Below are 15,166 nucleotides of genomic sequence, written 5' to 3'. Positions count from 1 at the left end.
ATGAAGGCATCTGTTTTTATCATCATCAATTTCCTTCATCAATTTTTTAAGAGTTTTCAGAGTACAGGTCTTTTGCCTCTTTGGATAGGTTTATTCCTAGGTATTTTATTCTCTTGGATGCGATGGTAAATGGGATTGTCTCCTGTTTCTGATCTTTCTTTGTTAGCATATAGGAATGAAAGAGATTTCTGTGTATTAATTTTGTATCCTGCAGCTTTACTCAATTCACTGATGGCTCTTATAGTTTTCTGGTAGCCTCCTTAGGGTTTTCTATGTATAGTACCATGTCATCTGCAAACAGTGACTGTTTTACTTCTTCTTTTCCAATTTTGGATTCTTTATTTCTTTTTCTTCTCTGATTGTCATAGCCAGGACTTCCAAAACTATGTTGAATAAAAGTGATGAGAGTGGATGTCCTTGTTTTGTTCCTGATTTTAGCAGAAACGCTTTCAGTTTTCACTACTGAGAATGATGTTAGCTGTGAGTTTGCTATATATGGCCTTTATTATGTTGAGGTAGCTTCCCCTATGCCCACTTTCTGGAGAATTTAATCATAAATAGGTGTTGAATTTTCAAATGGAAAAATTTGTTAGTGGATTGGAAGAATCAATATCATCAAAATGACTCTACCACCCAAGGCAATCTACAGATTTAATGCAACCCCTATTAAATTATCAAAGCATTTTTATAGAACTAGAACCAAAAAAATTAAATTATATGGAAACACAAAAGACCCCAAAAGGCCAAAGCAATCTGGAGAAAGAAAAACAGAGCTGAATGATTCAGGCTCTCTGACTTTAGACAATACTACAAAGATACAGTCATCAAAATAGAATAATACTGGCATAAAAACAGAAGTAGAGGTCACTGGAACAGCATGGAAAGCCCAGAAATAAATCCACACATCTATGTCAATTAATCCACAACAAAGTAGGCAAGAATATGCAATGGAGAAATGACAGTCTCTTCAATAAGTGGTTCTGGGAAAACTGGACAGGTATATGCAAATGAATGAAATTAGAACACTTCCTTAACACCATAAACAAAAATAAACTCAGACCTAAACATAAGAATGGATTCTATAAAGTGCTTAGAGGAAAATGTAGGCAAAACACTCTTTGACATAAATCACAGAAATGTGTTTTTTTGGTCTACCTCCTAGAGTAATGAAAATAAAAGCAAATATAAACAAATGGGACCTAATCAAACTTAAAACTTTTGCACAGCAAAAAGAAACCATAAACAAAATGAAAAGACAACCCACAGAATGGGAGAAAAACCTCACCAATCAAAGCGACTGACAAGAGATTAATCTCTAAAATATACAAACAGCTCATACAGCTTTTTTTTTTTTTTTGTCTTTTTGATTTTCAGAGCCTCACCTAAAGCATATGGAGGTTCCCAGGCTAGGGGTCTAATCAGAGCTGTAGCCGCTGGCCTCCGCCACAGCCACAGCAATGTGGGATCCAAGCCACGTCTGCAACCTACACCACAGCTCATGGCAATGCCAGATCCTTAACTCACTGAGCAAGGCCAGGGATCCAATCCACAACCTCATGGTCCTAGTGGGATTCATTTCCGCTGTGCCATGACGGGAGCTCCCTCATACAGCTTATATATATATATATAAAACCTCAATTTAAAAATGGTCAAAGATCTGAGCAGACATTTCTCTAAAGACAGGCAGATGGCCAAAAAGTACATGAAAAGATGCTCAACATCACTAATTATTAGAGAAATACAAATAAAAACTACAATGAGGTAACACCTCACACCAGTGAGAATGGCCATTATCAAAAAGTCTACAAACAATAAATGCTAGAGAGAGTGTGGAAAAACGGGAACCCTCCTACAATGTTGGTGGTAATGTAAGCTGGTGCAATCACTATGGAGAAGAGTATGGAGGTTCCTTAAAAAACTAAATGTGGAGTAATCACATGACCCATCAACCCCACTCCCGGGTATATATCCAAAGAAAATCATAATTCAAAAACATATATGCACCCTAATGTTCACTGCAGCACTATTTACAATAGCCAAAACATGGAATCAACCTAAATATCCATCAATAGAGGACTGTGTAAAGAAGATGTGGTACATATATACAATGGAATATTACTCAACCATAAAAAATAATATAATGCCATTTTCAGCAATGTGGGTGAACCTAGAGATTATGATACTAAGTGAAGTAAGAGAAAGACAAAGATCATATGATATCACTAATATATGGAATTTAATAACAAATTATACAGAAGAACTTACAAAATAGAAACCAACTCAAAGATTTTGAAACCAAACTTAGGGCTATCAAAGGTGAAAAGTTGGGGGGAAGGATAAATTATGAGGTCGGGATTAACATATACACACTACTATATATAAATAACTAAGTAACAAGGACCTACTGTATAGCACAGGGAAAACTACTCAATATTCTATAATAACCTATATGGGAAAAGAATCTGAAAAAGAATGGTTATATGTATACATATAACTAATTCACTGCTGTATACCAGACACTAAGATACATCGTAAGTCAATTGTACTCCAAAAAAATTTTTTTGAAAGTAAAGGTAGATTGCATTTCATTAACTTATAGTAATGATGCTTTTGGTTATCTTCTTATGGTCCCATCCTCCAAAATATGCCTTGAAATGTATGGGAGAAAAGTCTAGGTCCTAACAAAATCCTGTTATCTCTTCTGCCTGGGAACACAGCTGGACCACAGCTCTCAGGCTCTCCTGCCTTTCAGTGGAGCATGGAGCTGAGCTATAACCAATGGTATATGAGCAGGAACAGCAAACCTCCCCAAGCCAACCAGAGCAACCTCCCATGCCACCTGCGAGGCATTTCCCCATTCTGCTGGGAGGAAGGGTGCAGGGCATCCTGGGGTCCCTAGACCCCAGGGGAGGGCAGAACCACCAATCCAAAGAGGTCTGGGTCTCCAAGTCACAGTCCTGGAAGATCACCCTTCAAACGTCCAATCCATATAACATGAGCAAGTACACTTTTCACAAATTAAGTGACTCCTCTGAGGTTGCTTGTTGCAGCATTAGCCTTACCATAACGCAAGAGACAAACCTGGATCCCACTCAATAATGACAGCTGATAAACAATTCTGCAAATCCCTCCCAGCATTAAGGACATTTAAAAATGAAAACAGGCTTTGTTGACAGTGTTAGGTATGAATCTTAAAAGACAGAAGCAGAGTTCAGAGTTTAGATGCTCTGCTGGGGAGACATCTGCTCCCGAAACAAGACTCTGGGCCCCTGGGGACTGACAAGCCTTGACAGACAGGAAACTTCCTGGGCCACGCCCCCCTGCTGCCCTAATCACTGCCTCCAGGAAAGGAGAGCATCTCCACAAGAGTATTTTTAGATCAGCTTAATTTCTAAAACCACATCTGAGCGCTCACCTTTAATGCTCATGCTATTACTGATACCTCTGCCATGCAGTTTCCGTTATTCATATTTATAACAATATGATAAGTCTGGTTCTCAGTCTCTGAATTAGAGGGTATTAAAACTTTCCTGACTATCAAGCCCAAGAAGAAGATCCTTGTATTCTGCCTCTCTCAAAATCCCACAGACTCTCAGGATACATGCCCTTCTTCCCTGGGGTTATATGTCCTCTGGGAAGCCTTCACTGATCACCCTTTAGCTGGGTTCAGCACTCCTTCCCAAGACCTCGTCACATCCAATGCTAATGAATGGATTTATTTTCAGGAGAGTGTATTACAAATATTGCATGTTGCTTCTCTCAGGCTGTCAGCAGGGACTGAGTCAAAAAATTTAATTTCTAGCACTGGGATTACCAGTCTAGCATCTCCCTGTACTCGCCAAAGAAAGACTCACTGAACACCTGCTCTGTGCCAGATGCTAGGTAGCCAGTGGAGAACTAATGGCTTCAAGAGTCCCAGTGCTGATTCTAACAGTGTAATGATGGAGATGGACTGGTTATGGTCTTTATTAGCAAAGAGTGGCTCTAATAAATGCATAATCATGGGTGGTGGAGGTGATCAGGAAGAAAAGCCCCTGTTTCCATGACAATGTCTTCTTACTTTGTCTTTCCCCAAAGAGACCTTTTAGATAAGGGGTTGGGTGCAAATTCTTTATCTGGGAGGTAGCTTTAGGGAGCACAATAAGAGAATGGAGAAGTGAGACAAGGAATTGAGGAATGTTAGTAAAAATTATGTAAGAAGCAGACTGATGCTGTGGGTAAGTGCTCCTCAGCCCTGCTGGGAGCTTCTGAGAGACTGTATGGAACATGCCTGAGAATTGCCCACTGTGGGAAGACAGTCTTAGGCAAAGATCAGATGCAAAGAAATGGATAGATGGATGAATGGGTCCTGCATGCCAGGGTCTAAATGAAGAATTGGAGGAGTAACAGATAAGAAAAGAAGGACCGAATGGGGAATAAATGATTGTGGATGCCTGGTGAAATCCAGCAGCCTCTGCTACGGAATGTGATTGTCACCCATGCTAAGAGCTTCGTGAGAATATAACTGTGCTGGTTACACATGGAAGGAGATGTAAACCCAGCCTGAGTTTTCTCATGCATGCCTGTGGACCTCTCAAGGAATTTCAAATGTATTCAGGACCAATTACCTTCAGTTTAATGATGCTGTGTCCCATAGGCTCCTACTGATGTGGATATGGAACTTGTAGTTCTAGAGCAAACTTGCCTTTATCCATCCCAAAGATGCTGACATGGCACAGCCAGGCCCGTAGGCAGAAGCATCCTTTAAGTAAAGAAAGAAATGTGGTCAACCGCCCAGGGCTGTCTGGATAGGACAGAAGTGAGCTATTTACACAGATGTGAACACTTAAATATTTCTTTGCTTTACATCTTGGAATTGTTCGCGTGGGTAAATTAACAACCATGCATTCATTTTTTATTCACTCATTTATTCATTCCTTCAGTACATATTTATTGAGCATCTACTAGGTCCCAGGTGCTGGAAAGTGCATGGGGAGCAAGAGCCAATCTCTCTCTCCAAGATGTCCTTCGTGGAGGCTGAGGATGTTCAGTACATAACACAATCATGACAGTGTACAGAAGGAAACTGTACACAAGCCCATCTGTGACATGTATGGGCACTTTTTCTTAGAAAGAAAGAGAAAGCCTCTTTGAAGAAACCATGGATGAGCAAGAAAGGTGGAACAAGGGAGAAGCGTGTCCAGCCAGGGCGAGGAGCCTATGCCAAGACCACTGTGAGGCCAAGGACTGTGGCCCATTTAAAGATGGAGTGAAGTGCCAGAGAGGGTGGAGGACAGACAGGCAGCAAGGACCTGGCAGGAGGGGAGGCTACAGAAATGGACAGGGGACAGATACAGTTTCCTATACATGTGTTTTATATATTTTAAAACCTTTTCATAGGCAGTCGATTAAGTCAACTTTATAGGTTAACAAACTGAGGTCCAGATAACACGTGCATGAGAGAAAGAGAAGCTACCTCAAGGAATTTCCTGCCCTGGGCATTCACTTACTTCAGCAGCACACACTTGGTGGATGCTCAGCATATGCTAGGTCCTGGGTGGGCACGGGGGTAAGAGAAGGATGAATGGCCAGATGAAGGCTACAGTCTGGAGGCTACAGGGTGCAAAGGCTCTAGAGTCCCAGCCTGAGCTTTCAGGGGACCTTGTGGGTCAGAGAAGTCCTTTGACTTCTTCCCATACTCTTCTGTCTGCGTAGGAGCCGGCGTGGGCTAGACCCGGTTTGTATCTCATCTCTGCTACACACCGTCAAGGTGACCTATGTGTCCTAATTGAGCCTCACTAATTTCTACAAAATGAGAATACTGCTATTTCTTACCTGACATCATCTGTGTGTGTGAGGGGAAGGGGAGTGGAAAAGACAGGCTGGGCCAATAGCTGGTGAGCAGGAGTTGGGGAACCGGATCCCGGCTTATCAGCCCCACCTTCCCCTCCATCTTCTCCCTGTAGCCACTATGGAGATGCTGGAAAATCTCGCGCCCTCAGCCTCTCTATCTGGAGATCTTTAGATTCTCCAGCTCTGCACAAGCCTACATCTTGGCCAGAGGTACCTTTGGGCAGGTGGCACCAGCTGCTGGGGGTTGAGCACAGGTCTCCCCACAGTGGTTCCTGCTGCACCCTGGGTAGGGGTCTAGCTCAATGTCAGGCAGATGCCTGCTTCCTGCTGTGCTGACACAGGTGCACCTTCCTCATGCTCCCTCAGGCCCTTCCCCCAAAGCTGTGGACCCAGGACTTTGATGCCTCCGAGCATCTGAGGTAGATCAGTTCAGCTGCACACCCAGAAGCCGGGCCCATGCAAGTCTGGGATCAGCTGATTTTGTGCTGGGCATTTCAGGTCAGATGGATTCCCTGGGTGCTTTCCTGCTTTACAATCTGCCAGGTTCATCTCCACATGACTGAGATGACGAAAGGGGTAACTTTGTCTCTCCTCCTTTCCCAGAGGCTGCACAGGAGCCCATAGGCTCCTTCCAAAGGTTGCTCTGGCCCCTCGATGTGCCCTTGCTAAACCCTGGCTCAGGCTGCCCAGAGGGAAGCACCTGAGCCTCATTTCCTGGGATCATCAATTGGTAGACGATGCCCCAGCAATGACAGAGCTAGGACAATGAAAGCCAGAGACTTGAGGACAAGTTCTTTGGAAGGAGTTAGCAGTGGGAGGGCATGTGAAGGTGACGGCTGCTACCAAATATATATTTTTTTCAGTTAGACCTATAAAGAGGCCTTGAGGAGTTCCTGCCATGGCTCAGTGGAAACAAATCTGCCTAGTATCCATGAGGAAGCAGGTTCAATCGCTGGCCTTGCTCAGTGGGTTAGGATCTGGTGTTGCTGCAAGCTGTGGTGTAGGCCGCAGACGTGGCTCGGATCTGGTGTTGCTGTGGCTGTGGCTAGGCCGGCAGCTGTAGCTCTGATTGGATCCCTAGCTGGGAAGCTCCATATGCTGTGGGTGTAGCCCTAAAAAAAAAAAAAAAAAAAAAAAAAAAAAAAAAAAAAAAGAGTCCTCTTCCATCTGAGCTAAAACTTCAGCTCAGATATTTACTACTTGTGTTAGCTGACTATTGTTTCTTCACCTGAAAAATAGGAACAATATTTTAGCCCCCAGCATGAAAGGCTATTAGGAGAAATATATAAATTCTCCTATATATTGGCTGCACCCTCAGCATATGGAATCCCCCAGGCCAAGGATCAAACCACAGCTCAGTTGTGGCCTGAGTCACAGCTGCAGTAATGCTGGATCATTAAACTGCTACACAACTTCCAGGAGAAATACATTTAAAAAAATTTCTTTCAAAACATTTGACACATGGTTGGTGCTCCATACATTTAAGTTCATTATATATTGTTTTACCTTTTTCTTGAATTTATAATGTGTGCAGATATGTTTTGATTGTTCATTTGTTCCTCAGGTATTAAACTTTTACCTCCAATGTCCTAAGCCCCAAGCTGAGAACAAGGGGTAGAAAAACATGATCCCTGCCCAGGGCCTTAAGTCTACCATGGTTATGACGAAAAGCCTCAGGTGTCAGGCAAAGTTCAGAGATTTTATTTTCCCTTGTAGCTTTATGACTTTCAGGCTGTTCCCCCAAAATTGCACTTAATTTTAACTTCATTAACTTCCTGTTCTGTCACAACAGTTGAATAAGGATTTCTCCATGAGCAGTATTCAAATCAGCTTTTAATGAGCTATTTAATTAAAGGCTAATTGAGGTGAATTCATTAAAGATTTCTAAATTATGCTTACCAGGGTAGCAATGTTTTAAGATAAGTTTTAAATATTTGTTTTATATTGCATTGTTTGATCATAAAAGTATGTACAAAATTACTTTTTAAAATCACTAATTAGAATGTGGGTACATTTTTCTTCCTTAAAATTGAGTAGGGCAGTTAGCAAATCAATTTAATATATGTTCTGTGTTGGGCTGAGGCAATAAGAGGTTACTAGTTATTATAGTGGAAGCTATGTTTGGTCCATGAAGATGCCCAGGTCTCTTGAGATGAAGTATTGTTGAGTTGTCTTTGATCTGGTATTCCAACTGCAGTGTACATCATAACTGCTTAGATGCAGGGTTATTTTTTATTTTTTGTTTTTTGGGGTTTTTTTGTTTTGTTTTGTTTTGTTTGCTTTTTAGGGCCACACCCACAGCATATGGAGGTCCCCAGGCTAGGGAGTCGAATCGGAGCTACAGCTGCTGGCCTACGCCACAGCAATGCCAGATTTGACCTATGTCTGCAACCTACACCACAGCTCATGGCAACGCCAGATTGTTAGTCCACTGAGCAAGGCCAAGGATCGAACCCACCACCTCATGGCTCCTAGTTGGATTCGTTTCCACTGCGCCACGATGGGAACTCCAGATGCAGGGTTTTTACCATGCCCTGGTGTCTCTGGGGTTTCAAGTTCACTCTGTAGGGAATGGGACTATATCTTCCTTCTGCCCAATACCACTCAGGAAATGAAGAGGAGAAATGCGACATGGCCCTCCTCAAACACACCGGGGCAGCCGTCATCTTCAGAACCCTATTCGCTGGGATGAACGTTTAGCTCTACAAACATGCATTAACATCTCCTCCCTGCAAGGTGTGTCCCAGACATCAAGATACAGATGAACCAGCATCAATGGCTCAATGGGAGAGATTCACACATTATTGGACAAATAAACTCCACTGCGATGCTTGTCCTTCAAGACCAGGGAAAAGCCTCAGGTGAGAAGGGTCGTGTGCTAGGCTGACCTGAGCAGTCAGGATCCTTCAAGACAGATGGGGCTCTAATTCTTGATAGAAAAGTAGGTGTTGCCCCAGCAAAGAAGTGGGAAAGGTCATCATGGGCAGAGAAAGTCAGGTTAAGGGGAAGGATCTGATGAGGCTGAGGATTAATGTGGAATTCAAAACTGCCATACGGAGTTGGGAATAGGAGAGAGGGCTGACTAGGGAGTCAGGCTTTGGCTAGATCATGAAGGTCAGGATATGAACTTGAAGTCTGAAGTGAAACTTTAAGGTGTGGTAGAGCCACTGAAAATCTGTCCCCCCACTACACACACACACACACACACACACACACACACACATTGAAGGGCTTGCAGGAAGGTGAGGATAAACACAGATTCTACAATTTATAATCCTTGAGGCAGTGTTTCAATGTTAGGGCAGGAGTAAGGAGACTGGAGGCAGGTATTAAGAGTTTCACTGACGATTTCTGTACTCTTTCGACAGAAGGAAGAGGAAGGACAGCTAATGGATTGTTGTAACTAGATTAAGGAAGGAAAAAGCCAAGAGAAAACTCAAAGATAAACATCCCAAGGTTGTGTGATTTGCATGTAGAAAGAGAACGGTCTTCGTTCAGGTTGCTATAAACAAGAACCCCAGTCTGGGTGGCTGACACACTGCAGACAATTATTTCTCATGGTTCTGGAAGCTGGAAGTAGGAGACCAGCTGCCAGCATGGTCGGGTCCTGATGAGGACCTGCTTCTGGTTGCAAACTGCAGACTTCTCAATGGCTCCCCACAGGAGGGTCAGAGAACTTTCTGGGGTCTTTTTCGTAAGAGGCTCCACCCTCATGAGTAATCACATCCCAGAGGCTGCACCTCTAAAGCCTCACACTGAGGACTGGGATTTCAACACATGAAATTTAAGGGGGATATTCAGTCTCTACTAAGAAGGGAAAGGAAAATTGGAAGAAGCACCCAGATTTTGGTCTTAGGTACCTGGGTGGGTGGTGGTTGCAGCCACCAAGACAGAGATTCTTGGTCAATACAGGCCTGGAACATTCTAGTCAATGCCTGCATCTCATTTTAAGGTGGACGATGACCAACTTGGGCCTTCACGGAGATAAGCAATCAGACTGGTGGAGGAACCGAATCATCTGCCGTATGCATCTATCAAAGGAAATGAAACTATTGAGCAAGGAGCCACAAACCAGCGAATGGCTGCCATGTGAATATGGGTATTTTCCTTCTTTATAGCAACATAAATGGTTTGAATGGATCAGAAGTGGAATGGAGGGAAGTGCTGTAAAGTGGTGAGCCCCCTGTCCCGAGGAGGGTACAAGAAGAAGGTGGGGGGGGGGCACCTATTTTGACTTTTCTAAAGGAGTTTCTTGTTGGGATGGAGCAGGGGAGTGGCCAGTGCCATAAAGCCCCATCCAGAGCTGCATCTGAATGGTTCCCTGAGCCCCTGATTGCAGTAATAAATCAAACATCTGGGCCTCTCTTGCAAGGAATGGCTCCCTCATCCCATGTGTGCACGTGTGAGGTGAATGAAGAAAACCCCTGTTATAAATACTGTGGAAAAATGGTGCTTGGCTAATGTCACGAACCCAACTGAGTAAAGCCACTTTCCTTCACAGAAGCTGCTTTACTATTTACATTACAAAGACATTCTCAAAGACACGGGGTTGTCCAAGAAGAAGAAAGGCTGATGAATTAGAAATACCAGTACCAGTGTCCCCACCAAGATTCAGCAAGGTGAATGTAGGCCCTCTCCTTGCCTTCTTCCCACTCACACAGGGCATGTGGGATGACTGCTGTGTGACAGTGGGAGGGGAGGACAGAGTGCCTGGGTCCTTTGATGCAGACTAAGAGGCTCCCCCACACAAATGCACTGCCGGCTTAAGTGGAGAAGTCTCTCTCCTACAGGGGACAGACAGAGAAAGATGAGAGACCTCATCCCATCAACATCAGGGCAAAGCCAAGGTTTTCACAACGACAAAGGGGCTCATTCATTCCTTCATTCATTCATTGGACTTCATTCGCTTTTTCAGAAACGGGTTTTCTCTTTCCCAGCTCCACCCTGATGCTCTCTCCTCTCCTCTCCCCTCACTTCCACCACCCTCTCTTGCCTGGGCAACTGCAACAGCTCCTAACTGGACTCCCCACATTCATTTTTGGCAATACTGTGACCTCTTCTCCACAGTTCTCTTAAACAGCGGCTTTATAAGCAAAATGACCTTGTGACTTATTGGTTTATTACCTCCAATAGCCCTTTTACACTTTGGCTGAAAGATCAGACCCAACTGGCCTTCACCAAGTGTTGTGGGCTGAAACGTGCCCCCCAAAGTCATACACTGAAGTCCTAGAGCCCCCTTATCTTAGAGATGACTCTAGTTGGAAACAGGCCTTTAAAGATGTGATTAAGCTAACTGGAGACCATTTATTTGAGTGGGCCCTGATCCAACACGTCTGTGTCTTTATAGGACGAGGAAATCTGGACATAGATGGGTACAGAGGAAAGACCATGTGAGGACACAGGGAGAAGACAGTGGACTGCAAGCCAAGGAGAGAGGTGACAGAAAAACCCAGCCCACTGCTGTCTTGATCTCAGACTTCTGGCCTCCAGAATTATGAGAAAACACACTTTTGCTGTTGAAGCCTCCAGTCTGTGGTACTTTGCTGTGGGGGCTCTGGCACATTAACACATCAAGCTTCCCCAAATGGGTCGCCTTGGTTCCAGGAGTGCTTGCCCCTCACCCTTTTACATTTGGGTCCCTCCCATCCCCTCTGCAGTACCAACTAGGATGACCCCTTTCAGCAATGCTTCCCCTGACCCCAAATCATTAGTCATTCACAGTACCCATTCATTTCCTCCTTGTGCTCTCCAGAAAAACAGCTAATTCAAGCCTCCCCGACATATTGTAAGCTTTGTGAGTGCAAAAGCCTTACCTCCTTTGTTTATTGTTGCAGCCCAAGGGCACAGTGTCTGGCTCCTAGCAGACCTTCAGGTGATTTATCAAATGAATGAATGAATGGATGGATGGAATACTGACTGAGTAGCTCACAGGCCCGTCTTTAACGTGGTGTGGAGGAGAGAGAGATGAACACGCAGTCACTGGGAGACATACCATCCCACAGGTAATACTGACATCAGCCAGGTAAATAGGAGAAGGTAATGTTGACTTGGGAGAAGTAGCCCAGACTTTCACAGACTAAGACATCTTTCTCGGTCCTTGTGCCAGAGGCTTTGTGAGATGATCATTGAAGAGGAGACCCTTATTAAAAATTTGCTGGTGAGCTGCAGTGAAATGACATGCTATGACTCTTAATAAGCCGCTTTCCCACTGAGAAAGGAACCAACTTCAGATTGGCGGGCTCGTGCTTGGGTGGCCCCCCACTCTCCTAGTGGTGGATTTTGCAGATTCTGATTCCCAGGAGCGTCACAAATGGAGGCAGCAAAGGCAGAGGATCTATCACGCTCCACCTGGAGCAGGGCTCAGTGAGGAGAAGGCTGGGAGGATTTACTGCCTCTAGAGGCAGATTGATTAGAAAGAACTGCTGGGCAAGTTCCATTTGCATTTTTGCCGGGAAGGACTGGGGAAAGGGAGCTGGTTCTAAATGAGAGCAGCCCCATCATTTTCTCCTAAAACTTGCTCCAATTTGTCTCCCTGCTCCCAGAAGTTACTACCTTGCATAATCCAGGGAGCGAGGTAATCAGCACTTGGAGTTATACCGGTTTTGCCGGTTCCCTTGATAAAACGGCAAAACTCGCCTATGAAATCCTGCAGTTCATTATGGGGCCATTTTCTCACCCTTAAATCAAAGCCGTTTTATCTACTTCAGTTGAACCAGGCTCCAGAAATGGCATCTTTGCTTCCTCTTGCTTTCAATTATTCACAGTCCTTTGCTGACAAACACTCAGGCAGTACCATCTTTGGGTGATTTTTAGCTGTGACTCTGCCAACTGCTCACCAGAGCTGGACTTGAATCCCCTTCATTCAGCGAGTGGAAAACAGCCACTCAAGGGAGAAGTGTGGCTCCGCAGTAGTGCTGTTGTGTTGGGGACCCATATGGACACAAACTCTCACACATGCAGACCTTAATTGAAAAATAAAACAATTAGCTTTTAATACTTTTGAAATAACAGAGGGAAGCACATTTATAGGATGACTGGGAAGAAACAACCATACGCTGTTTCTTTTTTAATAACGTTGAGTTGTGTTCCGCGTTAAGCTTATTAAAACACGAAAGCAGAACATAGCAGGACACCGGGATGCCATTCAATGGACTATCTGGGAACAGTCCTTGCTCCTTATTCTCTTCTTAAGAACAAAACAAAAACCATAAACTGGAGCAGAGACTTCCTGTAAGGAGGGGCTTCTGGTATTTTAATCTGTCCCAAGGGCTGGTTTTACTAGATGATGCACTGAGGGGCTTTTGAGATCTGCAAGAAGAACGGACAGGCTTTGGATCCAGAGTGTTGGTTTATCTGTCTAGGAGGTGGTTTGCTGATGTGCCCGCAGCTCTTCATCTTGGGAGGAGGTGCCCCCAAGATGCTCCAAACCAGAGACCTGAGCCTCTAGCATGCCAGCCTGTTTCTAGGGCTTTCCTTCACATCCATGGGCTGTAGCATCAGGGATGGGGACCCTTTTAAGTTTGTGGAACAGGAAGGAATATGCTCTCCCCTGGCACTTGTCCAACCCAAATGCATCCAGGATCTCCAACTCTTAGGCGTGGCTTATAAAGCCCTGTAAAGAAATGGCCCTGGCAGGTATCTAAATATCTTCCTTTCTAGCTCCACCCCTACCTGCAGTTGACACTCAACCTGTGCCTATGCTGGGTTTACAACGCCAGGCCTTTGCATAAACAGTTCTCCCTATGCTCAGTTATTTTCTTCCTCTTCTAGACCATTCTTAATCATTCCTACAGTCCCCACTCAGTTAAACCCTCCTATGTGAAGCCCCCAACTCAGATAAGGTAGCCTCCCTCAAGTCCCTGCAGTTTTCTGCTGGTTTTTCTCTACAACTATTATGATCTCTGGGTGGGGGTGTTTTCACGGCTCTAGAATATGTTAAGAGCAGAGCCACGTCTCAGCTCAGGCATCTAGCACCTAGTAGGTGTCCAACAATATCTGCTGAATGAAATAGAAACTAACGAGACACACAGGTGCACCCAGTTGCAGGGAGGAGCTGTTGGTACAGCAACAAGGAATTTTGTGACCACTTGCATCATTTTTCTCATCCAACCTATAGCATTCCCTAGGGATACGATGAAAGGACAACTTGGGGAAGTCTAGTTTACTACCATTTGATTTTTTTTAATGATATTGATAAAAATAGTAATCAGCTAAAGGATATTCTTTAAAGTAAATAGTTCCAAGTCTCTCTACCCAGAAATCAATGATTTTATCTTCCTGAAGTTTGTCCATATGACCATATGTTTTTGCATAACTGTGGTCACAATTCACAATCAGGTATTTTGCCTTTCTTTCTCACCTTTTAAATCATGTATTGATTTTTCACTTGTCCTAGTTCTTCAAAGCATTTAAAGCAGATGCTTATATTTTCTTTTCTATAGTATCAGCAAATGTCCCATTGCTGGAGTTCCAGCTATGATACAACAGGATCTGCAGCATCTTGGGAGCACTGGGTTGCAGGTTCGATCCCTGGCTGAACACAGTGGATTAAGGATCCAGCATTGCTGCAGCTGTAGCCTAGGCGGCAGCTGTGGCTTGAATCTGATCCTTGCCTGGGAACTCCGTATCCCATGGGGTGGCCAAAAAAAACAAAAGAAAACAAAACAAAATGTCCCATTGCTACATATTCTTCATACTTGCCTTCCTAAAGAATGGAGCCAAATATAGGTTTTTGGTATCCAACTGTGCTAAAAATCTCAGCTCCTTCACTTTCTTGTGACATTAGCTAAGCTACTTAATTTCTACCTCAGTTTCTTTCTTCCATAAAATGGGCATTAATAGTATTTAATAAATACTCATGTTAGCATATTTTAAAATATAATTGAGAAACAGTCTAAACATAATTCCCAGGACAAAGTAAAAAATCAGTAAATTTTAACTGTCTTGTTGTTTTTGTTATTAGCAAAGGAAATGGCAATTTAAAACAAAACTTCTCATCCATCATCTATAAAATAGGGTTCGCCCCTGCATTATGTGTTTTTTAGTTGTCATTTTTGTTTGTAGGAGGATAAAAAAAGATGGCATAGTTAAGATGTCTATGTTTCTGAAAACAGTGGAACAATGTCTGGTAATTCAATTAGAGGTCAGTGTGTGCGGAATCAGAGAGAAATCTACACTCATTGTTAACCACTGCTTGACTCTGCTTTCACGCATGTCTGATGATGAGGGAAATGGAGTAATTGTGACATCAAATTAGAGTTGATCGTCAGTTTAGTAGAATAGGGCTGGCTTTAAACAGTTTTCTCTCGATGGTGGGCAAGCCTTGGCCCTATCT

Source organism: Sus scrofa, chromosome 6 (assembly GCF_000003025.6).
Source record: "Sus scrofa isolate TJ Tabasco breed Duroc chromosome 6, Sscrofa11.1, whole genome shotgun sequence".
Lineage (NCBI taxonomy): Eukaryota > Metazoa > Chordata > Mammalia > Artiodactyla > Suidae > Sus > Sus scrofa.
This window is presented reverse-complemented; position numbering follows the sequence as displayed.